Raw genomic sequence first — 21,125 nt, 5'->3', positions numbered from 1 at the left:
TGTTTTGTAATTGCATTTGTTAGTGGAAGCATTACATAACATCTTGTAAATTCTGGAGAACATGATTATAAATGTTTTCTCTATTATCCACACTGTTAGGCATTTCTCTATCTACAGTATTTGTAGCTTTTCTCTGAACGTGTTACTGCCACAACACTAGAACAGTATTTACATAAGAAAAAACAAAATGTGCATTTGTTTTTTTTATAGTCAATAACTGCTTTATTAAACTCACCCTAAACCCCTGCATGGCACGTTTTTTTAAATAAGGAGCAGCTAGGTTTATATACCCCACTGATGAGAAGATGGGCGCTGCTAGCAGTACAAAGCCATTTAAATTCACAAAGATAAGTACCACTGGCTCCCTAGGTTGCTGAGTGAGACTGAAAAGAATAGAGACAGATAGAAGGGAGGGTTTAATAACTGCTTAAAAAAAGCAAAGCCAATAAAGTAGCTAGCATTTCCAGACATTTTAACAGAAACATTAACAGGTCCAATAAGGGCTATCATTTTTCTAATAGTACACCAAACATATTTAGTGAAGCTTTCCAATGCCGGCAGCTACACTATTACAGGATGCATGAAAAATCCTATTTAAATCCCATTTTTAATGAATCAGAAGACATTGTAATCGATCCTTTCACTTTTCACGTTCGTTGCCCCTTTCAAAGTAGACCCAGGACACAGAAATGGAATTGATTTAAGTGCTGACACGCACTTTTAATAAACACCAATCAAATAAATTAAACGAAACAAACAAACACCTAGCTCCTTCTTGGAGCACTAACTGTACAGTCTGGAACCTAACTCAACCAGGACAGCTAAGCTGTTTACCTGTAACCCAAACACAGGTTTAACACAGCACTTTACCTTGACTGCTTGGAAGCAGACCACACCTTCTGCCTCCCTACGCACAGCAACCTGGAACAGACTGCCTGTCTCTCTTAAATACCCTGCACCTGGCTCTAATTTACAACTACCATCAGGTGCAGGGGATTACTAAACAATTAAACAATTACACAATTAAACCCCATAATACCCAAATGTGCATTCTCACAAGGTTTTTAGCAGGGAAGGATTTTAACCCCCTCCCTGGTACCTTACAACATCCAAATGTCGAAACCTTTGAAATGTGAGTATTGGCTATTACAATAATACAGTTCTTATCCATTTAAACAATTTTGTAGTGAACATGTAGCTGTTTTTATTCAAAGGGACTTGAAAACTGGCCAGCAGTTGTGCACCCAAGAGACCTGAAGTCTCAAAAATATCCAAGAAATAATCTTAAAAAATACCTGAAATGTCATAACAGCACAAACTATTGAGCAACTTCCAACTTTAAAATCCTAAATGGTCACAAGATGTGGATTGACACAATGTGCCCGTAATCCAAGGAATCACATGGGGGAGGTGTTAATATGCCACAACAACATTAACAAATTGTACCCTGGTGCAAAACCTTTGGCTGATCAGTATAGGTGTCATGAAGACAGTGAAAGTCGTAAAGGGCTTAAGGAACCTCAAACCTTTAAAAAAAAATTTAAATATCACTAAGGTCCAAATTTGCTCCTGCAGTAACCAATAATGTGCATAATGCTATTGTATCTAGAGGGTTTATTACCAAGACAATGCTGATAAAGAATGCAAACCTTCCATGATATGATGTGTACTACATACAAAGGGTATCTGTCATGCAAAAGCTTATTTTAGATGGATGGACGGACAGATGGACGGATATTACTCAACAATTAACAATGCATTCGCAGTAAAGTGCCGTATTAGTAAGGCCCCAGCGTTTTAAAATTGCAAAGCATTTTGTGTGTTAATTATAAAAAAAAACTTCATGCATCAAACAAGTTTGTTTTGTTTTTTCATTCCTAAAAAAATGGCACTTTGCTGAACTTAATTTTCATAAGAGCAAAAGAAACTGTTGGTTTCTTTTTTACTACTTTTATAGAATAACGTGGCAAATCAATTAGAAGAATAACAAAATAATGCACTTTCTATCTTCTTGTTGCAATGTCTGAAAAAGTCAGTTTGGAGTTGAGAATGTAGAACTGTAGGACCACACTGAATTGGTTTTCTACTGCAATAGTAATGGTAAAATACTTCAGTGAAGTTTTAACTGAACCATTTGCTCTTTTTCACAATAGACGACTTGGGATTTCTCAGAATTCTCTTTTTGTACTGTTCAACATCATCCTCTTTGTTTCTGAAAGTTCTCTTCTTGGGTGCCTGTAAACAACAAAAAAAAAACAATCCACTGAGAACAAGGAGGATGATCTCCTTACATTAGGAACTAGGAAACACCATGGTTATAAATAAAAACAAAGACCTTGAATGTGGACAACAAGCAATGCAGGAGGAAAGAGAAAATCTGTCTAATCATTCAGTAAACACATTCAAGTAAAACAGTCTGTTGCAAAGAAAGTCGTTCTGCCATTCCCTGAGGCATTGTGTTTTAAACTGCAAATTGAGCCATCCAGTTGCTTCATCAATAACAATCACCACAGCATTCCTTAATTGAACAGCACATAACTGATGTGTTACCCAGCACTAATCACAATACCAACACAAGTAGGATTTGAAAACACGTTTACCCTTTGTCAAGTTCACTTTAATGCAAAAACATTATGTTGAATTAGAACCCTGTAATAGCAACAAAGGTCCCTCCAGCTAAAGTACGGATTACTACAATTTATATTCTGTGTGCTAGTTGTGCAGTATGTTTCCCCCACTATGGCATGGCTTTCGATGTCCATTAACGTTCTTCAAATAAAAACACTACTTAACAAAACTACAGCTATCTTAGTTTTTATTTATATGCTTTATAGGGGAAAGTGTACTTGTCATTCATCACATAAACATGTTATTTATCATCAAGATATTTTGTTATGCAAATAAGTAAATGATAATACTTTAAAAGCTGCATATCCAGTGCTATAGGCCTTCGAAGCTCTCTCTGTTGAAATATTTACAGTTTTGGTCACAGCTAAACAAAGTCTGTGCATTTCAATGTAAATATCTGAAACATCTATTTCACTATCGTGAATACCAGTAGGTCGTTCAGTGGAGGTGGACGTCCTTATAATTTTATTAGCTGGAATGTTAAGGGTTTAAAATCACTCAGGTAAGCGTAATAAAATCCTATCACATCTCTGGCAACTATGGGTTGGCACTGCTTTCCTTCAGGAGACTCATACAATGGCATTGTACCTACAATGGCATTGTAATATCTGATCATGCACCATTGATCCTAGAATTAGCCATACCAAACCAGATTCACTGCGCAGGTCCTGGTGCTTGGGTCCTCTTTTGATGTCAAACAAGGATTTTGTTCAATTTGCAACTAATGAAATAACTTTTTTCTCTGACACTAACTCTGCGTCTTGAATCTCTGCCGTTACTCTGAGATACATTGAAAGCCTACCTGCAAGGGCATATAATCTCTTACACAGCCTAAATTAATAGTCGGACTGAGAGGCTGTCTAAACTGTCAGACCTCATTTTGCAATTGGATCGAAAATATGCCGTTTCTCCCACCCCTGATTTATACAAGGCGCGTTTGATGTTTCAGACTGAATTTGACCTTTTATCCTCAAGACAGACAGAACAAATGTTATTAAGATCACGACAAAGTATATGAATATGGTGACAGAGCCCATAAGATCCTAGCTCACCAGCTTTGCCAGTCCTCTGATTCCTCAAATAAGAGTTCTAAATTTTTTATGCAAACCTCTATAGATCGGAATCTTTAGCTGACCCCTCACTTGTAGATAATTTATTTGATAAATCTGATACCCAACTATCAATTCTGAATCGATGGCCCACCTGGAAGAACCCTTCTCTCTAAATGAGATATCCAGAGCAATCAGCTTGTTACAAAGTGGCAAGCCTCCTGGGCTGTATGGGTTTCCCATTGAATTTTTGAAGACATTTTCTGCTCAACTCTCCCTTATACTAGGCTCAATGTTCTCTGAATCATTCACATCTCGTTCCCTTCCTCTAACACTTTGTCAGGCCTCAATATCTTTGATTTTAAAAACAGAATAAAAGATCCCTTGGAATGTGGAGCTTATCGCCCAATTTCCCTCCTAAATGTGGATGTAAAAATCCTCGCCAAGGTATTAGCACATCGCCTTGAAGCTGTACTTTCCTATATAATTTCCATTGACCAAACTGGTTTCATACAGGAGAGACATTCCCTTTCTAAACTCAGATGCCTTTTGAATATAATTTATACAGTCAACCTCTCCCACATCAGGGGTGGTTATTTCTCTTGACGCTGAAAAAGCATCTGACCATGTTGAATGGGAATGTTGATCTGTTTACTACTCTTCAGAGGTTTGGATTTGGGTCAAACTGCTCTATACATCTCCATTAGTTTCAGTTCATACAAACGCCTCCATTTCTACTTACTTCCCTCTACAACATGGCACTCGGCAGCGCTGCCCTCTTCTCCACTTTCTCCAATGAGCATCACTGCTGAACCCCTCGCAATCTGCTTACACAATGACCAAGCAGTCTGGAGTGTGGTTCTGGAAGGCCGGGAACAAAAGGTCTCTCTGTATGCAGGTGACCTTCTTCTTTACATATCTGACCCCAGCTCATCAATCGCTCAGGTTCTTTCAATCCTCAACAAATTTAGCAATTTTTCTGGCTATAAACTAAACTTCAATAAAAGTTTTAAATTTTATTTTAAATTACTGGTCAGCTAACATTCACAACCTTTCCTACTGGTTACATTCTCACCTCCAAAAAAGTGCTCCTGAATGGCTCTATACAGAGGCAGTCTCCTGTAGATGTACTTCCTTACCGGTGTTGTTATGTTCCACCCTCCCCCTCTTTACATCCCGCTTCAGTGCTAACATTCTAGTCCGACACTCTTAGAATTTGGAGTGAATTTAGGCTTACAAAATATGCTTATGCTTGCCCTATTGACATAAATCAACCCCCCCCCCCCGTAAATGATCTGGCCTTTCGCGCCTGTCACAGAGCTGGTCTTACAACTCTCAAGGATTTGTACATCGATAAAACTTTTGATTCCTCTGAGCAACTTTTTTTTGTCATATACAGGTCAGGGACTTCATGCATACTAAGACCACCCAGTTCCCAATCTTGCCCCCTGATCCTTCTGTGAAGCCCATCTTTAACTCCAAAATTTGTAATCGTACTTTCTTTCTCTTGTCCCTCCCTGTCCGCATTGAAATCTGCTTAGGAACAGGATTTGGGCCTGGCTATCTCTGAAAATGACTGGAATTCCATTCTTCCTCCATCTGCACCCAGCATGGGTTAATACAGTTCAAAGTTTTAAATCGTGTTCACCTATCTAAATTGAAATTGGCTAAGAGGCTAAGATCTATCCAGACTTAGACCCGACCTGTGACAGATGCAAACAAGCTCCAGCATCCCTCCTGCATATGTTCTGGTCCTGTCCCAGACTGAGTCCCCTATGGACTTCTATTTTTAAGATTATTCTAAAATGGTGCAGACACATATTGAGCATACCCCCGACTGCACTCTTTGGTGTAATGCCTAATGATGTCCCCATGTCCAATTTGCACAGAAGCACCCTGGCCTTTACGTCCTTGCTGGCTACACGCCTGATACTACCTAACTGGAAGTCAGCTGCCCCACCTTCACACACTCACTGGATCAGAGATCTAACGTACCTCCTAAAACTAGAGAAAATTAAGTATACACTGCGCAGATCCACTGACTCCTTTTACAAAGACTGGCAGCCCTTTCTGTTGTATGTTCATAACCTGGAGCTGTTTTCTTTACCTTGTTCTCTCTTTAAAGCATGGCTGAATAACTGGCACTGGGGTATCAATAACAATAAAAAATAATAATAAAATAATATATTCATCCCACACTCTGGGTGAGTGGTATTATTTTGTGGGGGGGGGGGGGGGGTTGGAGAGAGAATAATGGCTGGGTAAAAAATGGGAGATGGCTGGGTAAAAAATGGGAGATGTAAAATCAATAATAATAAAAACTATGCTGTATTGTTCAGTCCCGCTCAGTACACTATAATCTTTTACTCTAATCCTTAAAAAAAAAAAAAAAAAAAAAAAAGTCCTCAAAGCTCCTGTAAAGCATGTTAAATAATACAGCAACTGCTGAAATATTATGCCCCAGTTTTACAGCTATTTTCTATGGGTTAGTTACATTTTTCTCAATTCAAAAACCCTTTGGTATCTTTTAGCCAACTGTACTTCCTTGGTTATCACCTGGAGTATAAATTCTAATGCTAGAAGTTAATGTACCTGTTTGACTGGAAGCATTTGTTGAACATTTTCTTTTCTGCTGGGGTGGTTCTTGGTTTTTGTTGGTTATGGTAGCTGTGGTTTTCCTTTATCCCTTTTTCTGAAAAGATAAAAGAAAAATTCAGATGTCAAAATGCGTTGCAGTAAGATAATAAAGAGAAAAAAGTGATAATACAGGATATGTAATAAGGACATTGTGAGTTGCGAGTGCAACACTTTCTTTGACAGTCCCATGTAGTTTGTATATCACAAGAGGTTCTTAAAATGAAAATACTTTGATTTGGTCACAAATCAATGACATTCAAATTACTATTCTGTTAAGTAGTCATTTTAATGTCAAACCACTTTTTCTGATTTTAAGGACTGATGCAAGTAACTCAGCCAGAGCAACTGGAAGGCTTGTGAGTGACTAAAGACAAGTCAATGCTACTGCTCGGATGATTGAGTTGATGAGTCACATCTAGTGTAACATCTACAGAACGTATCTTGAGGGGAAATTAATGGCATGGGTTGCCATTTGTTTACAAGGTATAAATGTCTTGTATATGTGTGAAACATGACTGCCTAATGTATATAGTGATCAGTCTCCATTTCAAATTTATGGATGATCTGAAGCTCAATGAGCAAATATGGGAGGTAACCATTCTTACTAAGAATGGAATCACCTATATAGGGTTATTTGCATAGGGAAAAGGATGATGTTCAAACTATTATTTTCAAGTAACTACTATAATTCTTATTTATGTATAGCATTGTGTTAACCAATTAGATTATTTGAAATTGAGGTTAATCTATCTATTGGTAGAGCATGTCAATGACTCTAAAGTAATAATGCAATATGCAATGACCTTTATCAGAACTGTGTTAAAAATCCTCCCCCCCACCCCCCCCCGATGAATGATGTAGTGTTAAACAAAATGCACTCTGGAATTAAACTGGTCATGTGATAAACAGGATACTAGGGTAGACTGAAATTACTGCATTGGAAAGTTATGTTTTCCTAAAAGCCTCCCATTACGCAATATAATAAGCTAAGAATGTAAACAATTTATTTTTTCCAAAGAAAGTTCCAGTGAGCAATGTTGTTTACCATTTGCAGAGTGCTCTGTTTTTTTGTTTTTTTTCCCCTGTTGTCAATAAAAAGTATATTGAAATTATAACCTTAGCATCAGGCCCCTGTGACTAAAATATTTAGGGTCAATAATTCAGAAGCAATGTGGTAGCACAAAAAAACAAAACACAGAAAAGTTTTGAATAGAAGCTGGTGTTAGTGTGTATGGACAACCATTTGAATCATCAAAATAAATCAACAATAATAATAACAATAACATCATCAGTGTTTTCAGGTATTATAACACCGTGTAACAATTTTTTTTTTTTTTTTTTTTTTTTTTGTTCCTGGGTAGTAAGTGTTATTTCCTAATTGCTTATGCCTCAAAAGTATAGAAAATGGCTATTATTCCCCACAAACTTTGCTTTTTTTTTTGCGAAAAAATTTGCGATTATACTGTAAATACAGTATAATCATAAATCTCGAAAAACTACACACTTCTAAATCTTTTGTAGTCATTTTTGTATTACTTTAGTATAAATACATGTTAATTTGGATTCATATGTTGTTTTTTTCTGACTTTATGTGAACGAAAAGACACACATTCGCCCGTTTTCCCGTTGGAAATAGTGATATTTTGAAATATCACTGTCCTTGTCACAAAAGCAAAGTTTGTGGGGAATAATAGCCATTTTCTATACTTTTGAGGCATAAGCAATTAGGAAATAACACTTACTACCCAGGAACAAAAATTGTGTTACATAGTGTAATTTGTATCATACTATTTGTTCAGTGCCGATGAGAACTACAGTGCCAAAGAACAATGACATTATTGCTATATTAAAATAATTCAAGAGACGTTATCTGCTATTATACACCACCACTCAAACATTAACCATTTGTGAACACTACACTATTACGCCAACTGAACACCATCTGTCTTGTCATTCCAAGTTTACATTCAAGAATGGAGGTTATTCTGATGAGATTAAAACTGTAACATTCATGTACTGAAGATGACTTATCCCTGTGCACAAATAGCAGTGACTTTGCTAATAACAAATCGACATTAAAAACAACTTAAAAGTGTAAACTAAAGAATCCTTATGTGGAAAACACAAGCCAGGCCCTTACGATGCAGCCTCCTTTCTAACCTGATTTTAGGGCCTCTGTGTGAGGGAAGGGGAAGGACCTTCTTGCGCTTCTTGCCACTAGGCAGTTCTTCCACCTCCACACCTGGTTTGGTGACGAATCCTGACCAGAAATTGCCCTCCTTGTCCACTCCTCTGTGTGTGAATTGCCCTCCTTGTCCACTCCTCTGTGTGTGAATGTCTCAAGTCATCTCTCTCTGCTGTTACCATTATCTTGCCTTGGCTTTTTATTTTTATCAGAGATATTGGGGGCTTTCTTATCCCCTTCTAAGCCCACCGTGTGCTTCACCTTTTTCTGTATGGTGATAAGAGATAAGGGGTGAATAATCTCCAAAGGACTTTTTTTTTTATCTTCGGTTAATATTTTAGTTTTTTAATGATTTGTTCAATGCCAGGTGTAATGCCGGCTGGGAAGTTAGAATTGATCAGGTATTTAGGGCAAATTGTTTTCCACAATAATGGAATTTCTGCTAAAGTAAAGCAATCGGCATGCAGGAATTACATGTTTGAAAAAAAACATTTTATAGAATTTGCTTACCTGACCCATTTTGACAAACGCAAATGGTCCTTTATTCCAGTATTGCCAGTGCTTTATATTGTGTTTTGTTATCCTCTAGTGTCAGCTATAAAAACGACCAACTCGTACCCTGTGTTAATCTGTCATCTTTAACAAATTGTTTTATGTTTGGAACCAGGCCCAAATACAAATAGCAATTTTTAAATTATGGCAAAATATACTTCTAGCTTCTTTAAGGAAGTAACCTTGTAATAAAACTTGTGATAAACGATATTTTAGCATGGCAATTTTTGTTATGCAGTATTTCTTTAAAGTCACTATATGGATACTGGAACTGGAGTTTAAATACTGAAAATGGTATTGAAATACTCCACTAAACCAACTATAACTCAACTGCATAAACTTTTTAAAAAACAGTTCAGGGGCAGCACAAACAAGCAATGTCAAGCTTTTACTCACTTAAGGCCCTTACACAGCGGACATGACATGAAGAGCATTTTCATACCTGGTTTTTCAGTGCTCTCATTTCCTTTATTTTTAACATTCTCTTATCTTCAAGGAAAACTCCATAATAGGTCTCTGAGAAAAAATGGCATTTGGCGATTAAACGTTTAAAATACTTTAATGTATAGGAATATATAAAACATTTACTTTACATGTGGCAGCATCACACCCTATGTTTGAGTTTATTTATTTATTTTTGAACAGGGAATAATCATTAGGTTGCCTAAATCTGAATACAGAGTTCAGCCTAAAATCAATGCAGGACACTAGAAATTAAATCAGGTTAAATTTCATGATTTTTGAGTACCATAAAAATCAGACTCAACTGAAAATATGGCTTGACCAAAGAACTAAAACAGACACGTGCAAAATAAATAAGGGTGAGCCATACCAACCATATTTCAGTGCAGTTCTACATTGGTAAAGACACATGACATTAAAAAATCTAACACTTCTTCAATCTATAAGATGAATTGTGTTAGTTTGTACTATACACATACACAATTTATAATTGACCTGTTTTTATAACAGGAATACTGCTTTACCAGAATAGTGATTGCCAAACCTAATATTTGCTCTATTTCTTGTTGGGTTTCACTTCCCCGTTTATTAATCTGTCATTAATAAACAAAGCATTAACTCTGCAAATACAAAGTATGTGGGGGGGGGAATGTAAAAACCTCCCCCACACACACATACTTGGTTTCTGAGTGGTCCTATACTATATTTAAAGTTATTGACTACCCAACTCATTTTAGTAAAGCCAAAAAACTTACTGACCATCTCTGGCTCAAATATGTTTGGGTTATTGTTCAAGTGTCATAGAACTTTGAGGGTGGGCTCATGTTCCGAGAAGTCTATGAAGGCATAGCCAAGTGAACGTCCTAAAGCCTTCCCAGTCTGAGAACTCCTGTCACACATCACACGACACTGGAAACACACACATTTTAAATGTTAGGAAAAGCATCTGCTCTCCTATTCAGACACCCATTCTCCATACTGGGCGATGGACTTAACAAATATTTATTGTAGGAGTTTAAACGCACTGGAACAGGTGCCCAAGATTATTATGGAATCTCTAAATTACTAAAGAACCACATGTGATATGATTCTAAATGAGCTATCCACAAAGTAACCAAAACTCATTTTAAAACATGAAGTTTCACCTACTGCAATATTTTCCAATACCAGGTATTTTTATGTTACTAACTGACAAGCACACCAACAACAAGCAAAGTTTATCCCTATGGGCTTTAAATACATTGTGTGTGGGAGGGGGGGGGGGGGGGCATTAAAACCTGCACATTTACCAATTAACAAGCTAAAAGGAAAGTTTATATTAACTAACAAAAAATGTGAACAAATTGTCTGATTCAAGCAAACATGGTGACAGTTTTGTGGAGAGACATAAAAGTAAAACACTACTCCATCTAGTGGTGAATTTGTGCTACCACAAATCTTACTAAACTTTAGAGCTTTCACTCAGTTAAAAACACAGTGACGGATAGAAGGAAATGTAGGACACCCTTCAAGGCAAGATAAAGCATACAATTAAACAGAAACCAATTACATTTTTGAGGGCAGTTATGCTACGGAGATGGACAATGACAATCCACTGCCTTTGCCGCAAGGCACCCTGGAACGATCAACCCCTCTCGTGAGACTGAACATTTCACTGTTCTAGACAAACACAACGAGAAAAGGTTCAGTGTAACCTTGTCCCGTTTTCTTTTTTTTTGCACCAACTAAAAATAAATAAATACATTTAAAAAAATGCAAAACAGATTGCAACTAATGTCTTGGCAAAACAATCTTGTATTCATAGGACTTAATTCAATAGGGCTAACATTTCAAACTGAGATAGCAGCAGTTCACTGTGGTAACCAAATGTTCATCAGCAACTTGGACAGCTTATACATCTGTTTTTAACGGTACACTGTACACAATCCACACCCAAAAGCATGCCAGTCAAACAATTTCCTATTCAATTGCTAAAGCAGTATATTTTTCAAAATTATGTTCTGCACCAAGCTTATGAAGTCAAGAAAAAGGCAATGAATAACAGGAATATTCTTCCTGCTCTCAAGTAGCATTCTTATTACAATGCCTTTACTGGAAACACGGGTAGCCTTCTTTTACATTTAAAAAAATATTTTAAAAACTATATACTTGAGGCTAAAACACACAAGGCCCTCATTTATGATAGACGGTAGTCAGAATGCTGACAAACATTTTTAGCCTTGCAAGCAAAATAGTTTCTCTCACCTCATTTATCTGCACGTCCTTACCTCCCCCAGCTGCCTTTAGACACAGTTCTTAACTGTTCTTTCTCCATGGACTCAGGTATGTTGTGAATACACAGCCTTGCTTGAGACAAAAATATTGACATTCTTCAACTTCTGTCATTTGAGTTCTTCAAACTAAAAAGAAAAGCACAATTGTAAAAATGAGTTAAAAGAAACCAATTTTTTTGCAAGCACATTCCTGCCATGCTATAAATACACAATCAGAGCCATCAGTCATCATACTCTCAAATTATCCCAATTAGATAAGCAATTTTCTAGATAAAAATGTATACAGCATGTAAAGATAGACCACATACATCTGTGAATACTGTATCCCCAGATTCCAATACTCAAGAAATGAAGACAAATCTACTGTCTACCTGACAAGAAGCTTGCAAGTCTCGCTTTTAGTATTAACTATTGCTGAATGATTACACTGCTTAGACATTTATAACACTATCGTCTGTGGGAATTGCCTATGTGTGAAACTTTCCCAACTTTTAGCTGAAATTGTTTAAATCATTTCTAAATTATTGTCTAGATTAAGACCTCCAATAACCCAACCCTGTATTCAGTCCTAGTTCGAAGTGCTTACCCGTATTCTCTTGGCAAGGTTAGCTGCATTCAGTTCTTCAGCTGCTTTGGTTTCTGCACAGATAACTGTAAATGAAATATTAAATAATTTTACACACACACACACACACTCTCTGAAAACAAATCTGCATGCCGGCTCGTTTAGGGAATTAAACATAGTTCCCTGTGAGTACACAACCGGTAATTTAAGGGATGCATTGACTTGAGGTTCTTTTACATTAACTTCCGCTTCTTACAGATTTAATTCAGCATTCAAAAGGTCTATTAACATTTGCAGTGGGGAGGGTAACTATTTGTGGATGTCTGGGAGAACCAAGGGACACTGCAGCAAATCATTTTTGTTTTTGCAAAATTGAAGGTTGTAAAGATTTAATATTCCCAGGTTCCAAAGTGAATCGCATTACAAAGTAGCTTTAAAATTGTTGTAGAAAAGGACTATTTACACTTCTACTCAACTAAGAATTCTATTTTAGCACTACTGTAAAAGTACTACACTGATGCTTGCAAGCTGTGCATGGAACAAAGGTTGTTCTACTTTACCTTTGTCAATGTAGTATTTTACAGCTTTTAAAAGCAGATACTGTAAATAATAATGTAAATCAAATTTGACACTTACAGCCGTCTCTCGCCAGGTATAAGTTCCATGTTCCTGTGGGCTTCATAGCATCCACCCGACTGACTGCCAAGACAATGTTCAACGTCCTGCCGTCTACTTTCAGACCTCCGTTCTATTGAGATTATTTAATTATACAGTTACAATGATGCAGGTTGTATTTAGGCAAACATGTACATACATAACAGCATTTCCAATTGAATAACTGATAATTGAATAATGGCACTACGCCTCCACTACTGTATATCCCTTTTGCCAGGGTTATGCTGTGCAACGCAGTTACTCTGGTCGTTGGATTTCAATGAAACGTGATTTCAATGAGGCCAATTATGGATCATATGCAAAAACATGCACATTTTTCAACCAAATGATTCAATCAATGCACTCATTTGAAGTTGGATGTAAAAATTTCAAATAGCACAATATAACCTATCAAACCTATCTGCAGACACAAAAGCGCAAGCATTAGTTCCAAAATCTTTCAGTAGTGAGAACATAAAATACAACCTGTATGAACCTCATAGCGACATATTGGCTATGATAATGTTTGTTTTACTTATCTCCTTACCTCAGATTCATCCTGAGCTTCAGCAATACACTTTTCTGAAGCTTCTTTTGTCTTAAACTGGGTAAAGACACAACCTGTCAAAAAACAAACAGGTATAGGGTTAAAACCAACATCAGAACCTATAACAGTTAGTCCAGTATTTGGAACACTTCACATAACTTAGAATGAACACTTCCATAGTCGATATGGAGGCTAGCAGCCCTGAGACCTGACCATCACTTTTGAATTTGTATTTAGGGGATTTTACAAGGTTTTCTAAAATTAAGAAATGTTATCAATTAGAAAGGACTGTCCCCTTCCACTGAGAATAATGTAAAATATCAGTGAATAAATGTAACAATTAAAATGTTGAACTTTAACTATTTTTTTTAGCCTATTCCACATTTCAGTTGGTTTATTCCATGACACTGAAGCCACATCATAGTAGGAAAGGTCTGCAATAACCTCTCTCTGAACACTGCTCACTAAATTACTTACACTGGCTCATCATATACACTAGCTTAATTAATGTTGACACTTACTACTCCCTTGGAGTAACAAAGACAATTTCAGATATCCTGCACAGGACAAAGAAGCTGCACAGCTTTAATAGCTGGTATGCTTACATCATGTTAACAGTTCTCTCCAGGGTCTCATATGTTACAGAAGGGCTATGGACAACATAGAGAATTATTGTCACATATCTTTAAACTTAAAAACTGCACATCTAAACATCATACTCCTTGCCCATTAATGATCATAACTAATGGCAACATATTAAAATGACTAACTATTCCATTAAGTTAATGCAAATGGGTGACATTATTAAAGAACATTCTTGTAAAGGCATTGGCATTTTGTTATTTTCAAATGTCATTAAACTCACCAACTGTTGAATTAATAAATGAGCAACATCATTCTTAAATTAATTTAAAGTAAACTATTGTTCTAATGAGCTGTGAAGGACAATGATGTGTGGTAAAGAATTGTGTAAATTAATTCAGAAACAAGCCATACAGACAGATCAATTTAGTTACATTATTGACTTAAAAAGAATGTCCTCTATTGTTAATCCTATCTCCCTAAAAACATGGTTTACAATAAATCAATGTACTACTTATTTTATTGCTATAGCAACTGACCTTTGGAGTCCTCAGTATCAAAATGAAGCACAATAAGGACATATTTAAGTTCTCCAAACTTCAGAAGAAACTCCTCTAACCCATCATCTTCTGTGTCAAAAGACAGGTTCCTAGAACAATCAGTAATAGTTTAATTCATTTATACAGGTCAACTTATTTCCAAAGGGTCCTTACTACATGCTGAGGCATACAAAAGTGATGCTTATTCAAGGGGAGAGCCAAGACAATATCCTCTGGGCAAAATCAATACTCCCTGTTCCTCTTTGACAATTGCCATAAATCATATTTTCTTCTAAGTAGATGTTATCCAGAATACATCTGCACTCACAGCATGCCACACAACTTGACCAATGCAGACTCATTGCTGCTGGGGACAGCTTTAAAAATCTAAATTCTCAGAATTAGGTTTGAAAACAGTTTATTCCATATTGTCTATCCTGCAGACATATTTTAATTTAAAATTAATAAACAATTTTATTCAATATGTTATATAAAAGACTAAGAGAACATTCATCCAACATTGACAACCCTACTGGGCTCTGTTAATGGTGTGTGTCACTGGTGTAAAAGCATTGCTGAGGCATATAGATCATTTTAAAAGGGGAGTAAGTAAAGAAACCCTTAGTGGTACAATAAAATCCACCTCTATTCAGATCCCAAGTCAAATAGATATGATACACTTTACTAACTATTAATTTTTTTAACACTGGAAGAAACTGTTCAATAAAATGATGTTGCTCACCTGATAAGTTTTCCCTTCAATAACATCTTGAGGAGGGGCTTTCTTATTCTTTGATCTTTTCTAGGTAAAAAAAACATAGCTCATTATAAAATGAGAGAGGAGTGTTAGTACCATTGCTTTCTATTTTCTGCAACAGTTTGATTTATGGGTTATTCAAACCATAACCTTTTTTTTTTTTTTTCAGCTTTACCTTTACCTTCATCGTCATTGTCACTGCAGTCATCTTCGTCTTCATCTTCCAAACCAAGCTCACTCAGATCAGACTCCTCCTCCTGATCAGAGCCAGTGCCTCCAGCCTCTTCATCACTCTCCTCCTCATCATCAAATGCAATCATACCCTTAAAACTCTCAGGATCATTCCCAGAATCTTCAGCTTCCCCCTAACTCGCCATCTGATTTTCAGCCCTGAAACACAAAGCAAAAAGCCTATTGGAAAAGGCTTGCTCTAAAACTCAATCTCACACATACATGCCAGTCTCTAAGGGGGGGGGGGGCAAGAAAGAAACAACCCCATTAAGGAGCTCAGTGTGAGGGATGAGGTTGGAACTCCCTGTGAGTGTTCAAATATATCAACTTGTTTCCTGCTTTATCTCAAACTCAAAGATCATAATATCTACCAATACAATACCACCTTTCACTGGATGCTATATGCCAAAGACCATTCATTTTTGCTACTGTGAATGATCAACTATTAAAAAGTTGGAAAATATTCTCCATATGCCAATGATTTATCTGCAAAATGCATTTCTGTAAATCTTTACAAATCACACAAAGAAACGCAATTGTTCCAATACAGAAGCTAAAAAGAAGCAAACAAGCACATCACAAGTGTGTAACTTACTTTGTTTTCTTGTTAGAGAGTGTGTCAGCTGGCTTTTTTATCTCTTCACCATCACTTTCATTACTGCTGTCAGGATCCTCTATTTTCTTTCTTTTGGCCTCCTAACAAAATACATGAAATATCTAAACACACTAACAAAAAACAGCCCCACCCCCCTTCAAGATTTTATGATATCTAAGCATCTTTAGAAATGATGTAGTACAGTCACCGCTGCTTAGAACAGACACGTTTGGTTATATGATTCGTCCTTAGTAAGCGATGGACGGTATAAACTCTTAACACAATAACCTGGTGTTCAAAATGTCCCCCAATCACCAGTACAGTAAACAAAACAAACATGCATGTATGCTGTTAATAATCTTTACTAAGATACGCATTACACTAAAAAAATGTTTTTTATTAAAACCTGTGAATGTAATAAAAAGTAATCTAAGTGCAGAAACGTACAGTACAGGTAGGCTACGTTACTGTAAACTGTTTCCAGCAAACTATGGACGACAAGCTGTCAGCGTTTTCTAAAACATCAATTCGGCTATATCCTGATGCTGCTCCACGGCATGCCGTAGTGTTACAAGCGCAGCACGCTTATGTCATCGGTGTCTGTTTCAGGTGCAGCGTCCTGGTTACTAAGATGACACAGCTGAGAATTATATCTCTGACATTCCTCTGGTGTTGTCAAAGTTTTAGTTTTGGTTGTATTTTCCTTAGCACTCTCCTCCTCACCCAGCTTTTTTTAAGCAACATCGTATTGTTTGTTGACTGACAGAGTTCCAAGCATGCTTTAGCAAGCGCACAGCATCTAACAGACATTTTATTTGCGATGAATTTTCGTGCTGATGCTCATCTCTTTACTCTTTCCAGCCATGCTTGCTGTCACAGTCAGTACCGATTTTTTCAAACTGTAAACCTGACACTGCGTACAGGGATTAAACAGCCAAGGTACAGTACAGGGGCAATCGCTCAATAATGAGGTGCTAACAGCTGACTGATCGATCTGTCAAGCTTTTACTACAGTAAAGTGTTGCCTTTTTTATTTAAATCTATGTGAATGGCACATAACAAGATCCAAACAGCAGAGTTTGCCCAAAATATACGGCATGCCTAACACTGTATAAATGACGCCCTTGTTATTGAAATCAATGGGAACAGCAAACGACAAACACTATTTGTTTGATATAAACAGCTGCCTGCAATAACTACTGCCTGGCACTACAGGCTTCGGCAGCCCACAGCTAATTACCGAAATCAAAATAATGCTTCAGGGCTTTTTTCCCCAAACCTGTCCAGCGTCTGAAACTCTTGCCATGTGTCAGAGGACACTGGGGGTTTGTGGTATCATATTGTTTTAAAGAAACCAGTGGCAATAAATACATTTAACCATAGGCCCATTACAAATAAAATGGTTATGAAGAAGGGCACAGCCAAACAGCCAGCCAGGTTTTGTCCTTGTGATTATCATGAATGAAAAGAAAAAAAAAATCAATGCAATGCCAAAGCAGGATGAACATTGTTCAATTTAACAAAATTCTCTGCTCTCTGTGAATACAATTAAGCTTAAACCCTTTCAGCACCAAGCATTTTTCAGTGGGATGCTTCCCCAGCACCAGGCATTCTTTTGGCTGTAGTTGACTCGCTCCCTATAAAAATTCACTGAAAATCTATTTTTTACAGTAGCACCTTGGAAATTGTGTTCTTTTTCCAGAACACAGGGGAACATTATAAAGTACTTCAGAAACCATATATAGTCCCCCCCCCCCCCCCCCCCCTTAAGCATTTTTTTAATATGTATTCTGCTTAGAGATCATGTATAAAAACAAGTTATTCTATGATGTGAGGGACCTTACAATACTTTCTGAAAGTTTGTTGAAAAGTATTGATGTTTGGGCAGGTTACAAGACATTGCTTCACCTGAGTGATTTCAATGACAAAATACATGTTTATTCTCAGGGTCTTTATAAGCAAGTAATGGACCCTCTTGATTTATTTTCTCAAAATAAACATTTAGAAATAAAATAAGTTATTCATTTCATTATCATCAGTAATAAGGGAAAAAAAAAACATACCCGATACATTTACTTCATGAAATGCAGTACACCCTCGCTTTAACGCCCTTCATTATAACAAACCTGGCCCCTGGCCCCCAAATAAAAAAATAAGATACTATTGTAACGTAAATGAGGTCTGTGAAGTGCAGGAATGCTTGGAGTAGTTGTTATTGTGAAAGAGCGAATAAACAGAGGCAGAATAATTCCACCCTGAGATTCCTTTAAAAAAATGTATTAGTTTTAGCACCGTATTTCGTGGCCCACAGCGACCTGTTAATTGTTACTGAACAACTGGCACATTGCCTTTGATCATTTATTAGTGTAATTAATAAATAAATAAATAAACAAACAAAAATGGAAGATCAGTTTAACTTTTCAATGGTGCTCAATCACTGAGGACAGTAAGTCAAAACAAGTCCTTATGAGTAAGCAACTTGTTATATGATCACTCAAGGCTGCAGAATCCTATTTTACTACAATATACTTAAAAGGCGATCGTCTCGTGAGGGTACCTAGTTTAAATGCCATGCAGTGTTACTGGCAACGGCCTTTGAATTAAAATAACATTACAGTACAGTATTTTACTGTCACAACTACCACTGCATTTAAGCATCTGTGGCTTGCTTTTTTTTCAGCTGTGATGCAAATCTCAGTTTTTTACTAAGCGGAGATGCAAAGCTCCACAACCCCCCCTCCTTCACCGTGCCGCTACACAAACCCCTCCCTCTACCCGCGTATCACACAACAACAGGGCTGTACTCAGTATGTATTCAATGAATGTGTATTCACTTTATTAAAACACATTCTCACTGACAGAGGACACAAAAAACTACCTTTACAATGGAGTCACGCGTCTTTCTTTTTCCTACCATGTCGACACACAAACTGCACAACTTGCTTTTTTTCTACTTAAAGTCGCTGCGGAACAGGGATTATACTGCAAACGCTGTGTACGTGTCTAATCACGCAAGACGTGATCAAAGTCAAACTCAAAAACAGCTGTATTGGTTGTAAACGTCCTTGCATGTGATGCAGTATTGTACTACATGCACTCTGTTTGCCCCAAAATGATTTTTAGAAGCGGATTGCTCGATTTTTACAAGCAGAGTATTTTAACATGGTTAACATTATTTTGTCCCAGTGGTTTCATTATATGCGGTTGACTCTTATATCAGTAATTCTTATAAAAGGAGTGCTCTGTATATTAAAACACATGTTTTCCCTTTTTGTTAGCTCTAAACAAGTTCCTGTGAAGTTTTGTTTCTGCTTTTGTCTCTGCCTGGCACCTGTAAACTGTCTCCACCCTTGACACTAAATGCCCCTCAGCTAAAAAAAAAAAAAAAAAAAAAAAAACTCTGGAAGTGAACGTCCCTCCCCTATTCCTTGATGTGTGTTTCAAGCCTGTACTGCAAAGTATGGTGGCCCCTTAAGTCATCAAAACAAAGTGCTTTTTATTGTGTTTACACAATCACAGTCCAAGAAGTCCACTTCAGTATAACAGCGTTACAGTCAAATTAAAATTAAGAAATATGCCACTGGTGAAATTATGAAGGTAATTTTTCTGAATGTCCATCTTACCTGAGGTGGAAGAAGTCTGTGTAGTTACAAACTTATCCTTGGGTATTGCCCAATCCTCAGCTACTTGTCTGCCTGTAATGCATCACTTTCAAAATGTAAATTAGATATGACATTTAGAAAATCATAGTCCTATTTAATAAACAAGTAGGTTTCCAATAATCACTTTCAGTAAGCAAGCTATATGCGCGTTACTAGTCAATGGTTTTAACATTCCAGATATAGGAACAGTTGTTCAGGCTATGCCTGACCCAAATTTTCTAACAATATTCAATATACAGGGTGATTCATAATCAATGTGCCATAGGTAGACTGAACATGGGAACAAAAATTGCAATATACAGCATGAAAACCTATTAAGGTAAGGTAAAACTGTTTATAATTAAAAAATAAAATGAATGCATGCACAGCACTATGAAGCACTATGAAGGTTAAACTAGGATCTTTAAAAAGGACCAACCAATAACAATATGGTTAAAAACACAGTACACATGTCCTAAATGTATCTCCCACACAAGTCCATTCCTTCTTTCACAAGGCCTTAGTGGTAATTGTTTAGTACAAATTCTAATTACCCTGAAGGTGGTACTAAAATGTCAGTAGGCAGTTAAACTTTTTCTGCACTGCATAATCCTGTAGATATATGCACAACTCGTCAAGTTAACAGAGCCCTGCTTACCTTTAATCTCTTTCAAATTCATAGCACTCTGTGCTTTTCCAGCTTGTGAACACACATAATCCATGAGATGTCAATTATTTCTTATACCCTAAATCAGTGTTTCCAAATCCTGTTCCTGGCGGCACATCGTGTCTGCTGGTTTTCGTTCCAACACAGAGCTCAATTGCTTAATTGAACCCTTCATTGAACTAATACAGTGATTAACTGGGCATTTTCACATTATGTTCAAGCTCTTTGTTTGTTGATACGGTTCAATTAAGCAATTGAGCACTGCGTTGGAACGAAAACCAGCAGACACTGTGTGCCCCTAGGAACAGGGTTGGAAAACACTGCCTTAAATAGTATTACCTTTTCATACTTTTTACCTCGTCCTTTTTTTTGTTTTGTTTTACAATCATTCTGAGTGTTTCTTACTGCAATAACGCAAATATTGAATTTAATCAAATTTTTATATATATATATATATATATATATATATATATATATATATATATATATATATATATATATATATATATATATATACTGTGTTTACATGCTTAACCCCAGTTCAGAAGTAGTTAAGCTGGA

The 21,125-nt window shown here is 36.7% G+C and overlaps 2 long non-coding RNA genes across 2 annotated transcripts; both read right to left on the bottom strand.

Moving 5' to 3' along the window:
- Positions 1-1,044: 1,044 nt before the first annotated feature.
- LOC121319903 lies at positions 1,045-10,769 on the bottom strand. Its single transcript, XR_005950765.1, has 5 exons — positions 10,273-10,769; positions 9,494-9,567; positions 8,475-8,766; positions 6,270-6,369; positions 1,045-2,235 (listed from the first exon to the last, which is right to left on the bottom strand). It is a non-coding gene; the product is annotated as an uncharacterized LOC121319903 (long non-coding RNA).
- A 2,225-nt stretch (positions 10,770-12,994) lies between these two features.
- LOC121319904 lies at positions 12,995-20,275 on the bottom strand. The gene is made up of 8 exons (XR_005950766.1): positions 19,880-20,275; positions 16,257-16,357; positions 15,612-15,820; positions 15,416-15,475; positions 14,674-14,783; positions 14,158-14,202; positions 13,553-13,626; positions 12,995-13,099 (listed from the first exon to the last, which is right to left on the bottom strand). It is a non-coding gene; the product is annotated as an uncharacterized LOC121319904 (long non-coding RNA).
- Positions 20,276-21,125: the final 850 nt, after the last annotated feature.

The sequence above is a fragment of the Polyodon spathula genome, chromosome 8 (assembly GCF_017654505.1).
Source record: "Polyodon spathula isolate WHYD16114869_AA chromosome 8, ASM1765450v1, whole genome shotgun sequence".
Lineage (NCBI taxonomy): Eukaryota > Metazoa > Chordata > Actinopteri > Acipenseriformes > Polyodontidae > Polyodon > Polyodon spathula.
This window is presented reverse-complemented; position numbering and strand designations above follow the sequence as displayed.